Source organism: Chrysochloris asiatica, unplaced genomic scaffold (assembly GCF_000296735.1).
Source record: "Chrysochloris asiatica unplaced genomic scaffold, ChrAsi1.0 scaffold00031, whole genome shotgun sequence".
Taxonomy (NCBI): domain Eukaryota; kingdom Metazoa; phylum Chordata; class Mammalia; order Afrosoricida; family Chrysochloridae; genus Chrysochloris; species Chrysochloris asiatica.
Window position 1 is genome coordinate 9,869,634 of NW_006408549.1, and position 4,953 is coordinate 9,874,586.

Below are 4,953 nucleotides of genomic sequence, written 5' to 3' on the forward strand. Positions count from 1 at the left end.
TTTGCATTCCAATCACCAGTAATGAACAATACATCTTGATTGCATGTTTGATCGATTTCAGACTGAAGAAGTTGGTAGAATTCTTCTATTTCATCTTCACTGGCTTTAGTAGTTGGTGCATAAATTTGAATAATAGTGGTATTAACTGGGCTTCCCTGTAGGTGCATGGATATTATCCTGTCACAGACAGCATTGTACCTCATGGTTGATCTGGATATGTTCTTTTCGACGATGAATGCAACACCATTCCTTTTCAATTTGTCATTCCCTGCATAGTAAACCATGTATGTGGTTGTGAAATTCAAAATGGCCAATACCAGTCCATTTCAGCTCACTAATGCCTATGCATTCCATTTCATTTTTGACAACTTCCAATTTTCCCAGATTCATACTTTGTACATTCCATGTTCCGATTTTCAATGGATGTTTACAGCTGTTTCTCTTCAACTTTGTAGAATTCTTCAATTTCATCCTCACTGGCTTTAGTGGTTGGTCTGAAAATTTGAATAATAGTGATATTAACTGGTTTTCCCTGTAGTGGTGTCGGTTATGCGCTGTGGAGTTGGTTCCGACTCATAGTGACCCTGTACAGGGTTTCCGAGGCTGTAAGTCTTTATGGGAGCAGAAAGCCTCATCTTTCTCCCATGCACATGGATATTATCCTATCACAGACAGCATTGTACCTCATGACAGATCTTGATATGTTCTTTGTGACGATGATTGCAACACCATTTCTCTTCAATTTGTCATTCTCAGCATAGTAAACCATGGGGTTGTCAGATTCAAAATGGCCAATACCAGTCCGTTTCAGCTCACTAATGCCTAAGATATCGATGTTGATGCGTTCCATTTCATTTTTGACAACTTCGAATTTTCCTAGATTTATACTTTGTACATTTCATGTTCTGATTATTAATGGATATTTACAACTGTTTCTCTTTATTTTGAGTTGTGCCCCATCAGCAAATGAAGGTTCTGAGGATTTTACTTCCATGAGCTTTACTCCATTATGTCATCACGGTCATCTTTACTTTGAGGAGGCAGCATTTTGAGTACCTTCCAACCTGAGGTGCTTATTTTCCAGCACTCTATCTGACAGTGTTTCTCTGCTATTCATAAGGTTTTCAGTGACTAAATATTTAGAAGTAGTTTGTCACTCCTTCTTATTAGTCTCTCATCATCTGGAAGCTCATCTGAAACCTGTCCACCTTGGGTGACACTGCTGGTCTTTAAAATACCTGTGGCATAGCTTCCAGAATCACAACTCACAAGCCATTACACTATGACAAACTGACAGACAAGTGGTGGCCTACACTGATAAGGCATCATTAACATAACTAAGAAAACCCAAGTCCTAAATGGGATTACATTCATAGGTGTGGTGTAGGGATTAGGATTCCAACACATTTTCTGGGGGTGGTGGTGGTGGTGGCACAATTGAATCCATACAGCTGTGAAGTAAACAAATCAAGAGTCATACAATTTATAATGAGGAATCCCAGAAGACCTGTTTGTGAAAGAGATGTTTGTCATGAAACTGAAGAGTGAATAAGAGTTAGGTTCAGTTGCACATTATACAATAAACAAAGTAAGCATGGATTACTAATCTGTTTCACCACATCAACGGTATGAAAACAACAACAACAAAACAAACCATGAAACTCTTCACTACAGATTAGAAAGTAAACACAAGTAAACCCTGCTTACGTTGCTTACTGGGTACTCCAGCTCTGTCAGGGAATCTGAATTTGAAAATGGACTTTTAGTCTGTGGGCAGGTGCTGTGTGGGGTTGGGAGAGAGAAGACAGCTATATTTAGAATCAGACTTTTTGAAATGGTAAGAAAATGTGAACTTGTTCACTGCAGATTAGGAAACAAGCAAAAGTAAACCATCATTGCCTCATTTTTTGGGTAACATGCCACTGGTCTGTTGTGTGGCATGACAATGAATGAACATGTGAGAAGGATAGGCTCCTTCTAGAAGAGACTGGGGCCTGATGGTGACGAAAGAAGGAAAATGTTACAAAATGAGATGACGGAGGCAGGAGGACCTCTGCTAGATAGTGCATTATCCTGTCTTCCACATTAAGGATTTGAGATATTATTTTAAGCACAAATAGAAACTATTGAAAGGTTTTAGGTAGGGGAATAAATAGAATCAAATTTATACTTTAAATGACCACTCTAGTTACTTTGTGGGGGTAACCAGAGCTATAAGAATGGGAAGATCAATTAGAAAACTCTTGATTCAGTACAGGTGAGAAAAGCTCAGAATGCCTTCATAGAAGTGGGCAGATTCAAAGTGTACGAAGGGGCTTCAAAAAGTCTGTAGAAAAATTTCATTGTCTTTATCTATTTTTAAACTTTTTATTAAGGATTGAAAGGAGGTTTACAGAGTTGACCATCAGTTTAACATTCAGTAAATCATACACTTCATTTCAACAACTGCAATCTCCTCCGTGTAACAGCTTTTATCCTGCTTACTCCCTGTGATTCTTGTTTCCATTCCAATGTACCTCCCAACCCTTCTGAGCTTTGTCCTTAGGTAAATGCTTCCCTTTTGATCTTGAATGGTTGACCATTCTCTGGTATGCACACCTTACTAGTGTTGTTATCCTCCCTATATACCTATCAACGGCTTGGTTGAAAATCAAGCTACTACGATGAGTTCAGTTCCAGACCTGAAGAATAAGTCTGGACCAGAGACTCAGGTTCCTCTGACCAGTAAGCCCAGTAATAATTTTGAGCCTTTTTCTCTATAACTTTTAGTCTATCCAGTACTTTCTAATGTGATCCCTTTCAGAACAGCTAGTAATAATGACAGGGCACCATCTAGTTCTTTTGTGTTCACATGTTCCATTAGTCCACTGGACTAATTTTTTCTAAGTGTCTTCAAGTTTCATGACTTTTTCCCCTCCATACATGGAGAGAACAATAGTTGCACCTTAATTGACTGCTCATGACTCTTAAGATTCCGGTTGTTGTTAGGTGCTATCGAGTCAGTTGTGACTCATACTGACCTTATGCATAGGAGAATAAAACACTTGCTGGTCCTGTGCCAACCTCACAATTCTTGTCATGCTTGAGCTTATTTATGCTGCCACTTTGTCAATCCATCTCATTGGGGAGGTTCCCTCTTTTTTTGCTGACCTCATTTACCAAGAATGATGTCCTTCCCCAGGGATTGGTCCCTCCAGATAATATATCTGAAGCATTAGAGATGAAGTCTGGCCATCTCAGCTTATAAGAAGCATTCTGGCTTCACCTCACCCAACACAGATTTGTTTATTCTTCTGGCAGTCCATGGCACTTTTAATATTCTTCTCTAACAGCATAGAATTGTCTTTGTGGACAATGTTAGATCAGTTGATCATGGTGTCCCCCGAGACTATAGTAGTAAATTCCCAATCCCAGCAACTCATTCCCACATGGTGTTTGGTAATATCTAAGAAATTTTCATAACTCACCCCCACTGCCGTATGTTCCATCATATTCATAGATATGTTTGCAGTAAAGGTAAATAACCATGTATAGATAAATGATGTCAAACTTTGATATATTTGTGGGTATACTGCCAGTCTTCCTCCCATACCCTTTTAGTCTATATATCTGTTCATATATCTACACATAGATCACTGTAGTTGTAGAGATTTACTTCTAGGTTCTTAATTTTGTTCCATTGATTTAGGTATCTATTGTTGTACCAGTACCAGGATGTTTTGACCACTGTGGCTGTGTAGTGGGTTTTGAAATCAGGAAGTGAGAGCACTTCTACCTTGCTCTTCTGTAGTAATGCTTTTCTTTTTTTTTTTAAATTTCCATATAAAGTGAATGATTTCTCTGTCTATTTAAAGAATGACATTGAAATCTGGATTGGGATTGCCTTATATCTATCTATAAATTGCTTTGGGTAATGTTGACATTTTCATTATGTTGTCTATTTATCCATGAAAATGGTATATTCATTAATTTTGTAGCTCTCTTTTGGTTTCTTATAGTAGTGTTTTGTCATTTTCTTCATATAGGTCTTTTATTTCTCTGGTTAGATTTATTACTAAGTATTTAATCTTTTGGGTGGCTGTTACAAATGGTAGCATAGTGGTTACAAATCGGGCTGCAAACCTCAAGGTCAGCAGTTTGAAACTACCAGCTGTTCCACGGGAGAAAGATGATGCTTTCTGCTCCTGTAAAGATTTACAGCCTCAGAAATCCTGTACAGGGATGCTATGAGTCGGAACCAACTCCATGGCACATAACCAGCACCACCACCATTATAAATGGTATTGTTTTTCTTATTTCCTTTACAAAGCTCTATTAATGTAAATGAATCTGACTGATTTTTGTATGTTGATCTTGTACCCTGCCACTTTGCTGAATCTTTCAGTGATTTCCATTAATTTTCTTGCTGAGTCTTTGAGATTTTCTATGTATAGTGTCATATCATTTGCAAATTAAGATAATTTTACTTCTTTGCTAATTTGAATGCCTTTAACTTTCTAACTTTGTAGTTCTGGCTAAGACTTCCAGCACAATATTGAATAGGTGTGCTGATGAAGTAAATCTTTGTCTGGTTCTTGTTTACAAGGGGAATTTGTTCCAATTTTCTACATAGAAAATAATTTTGACGGTTGGTTTTACATTTATTATTGTTAGGTGCCATCAAGTTGGTACCGACTTATAGCGACCCTATGTACAACAAAACAAAACACTGCCCAGTCGTGGGCCAACCTCACAATTATTGACATGCTTGAGCCCTTTGATGCTGCCACTTTGCCAATCCATCTCGCTGGGGGTCTTCCTCTCTTTCTCTGACCCTCCACCTTACCAAACACGATATCCTTCTCCAGTGACTGGTCCCTCCTGACAATATGTCCAAAGAATGAGAGACAAAGTTTGGCCATCCTGACCTCCAAGGAGCACTCTGGCTGCACGTCCTCCAACACAGATCTGTTT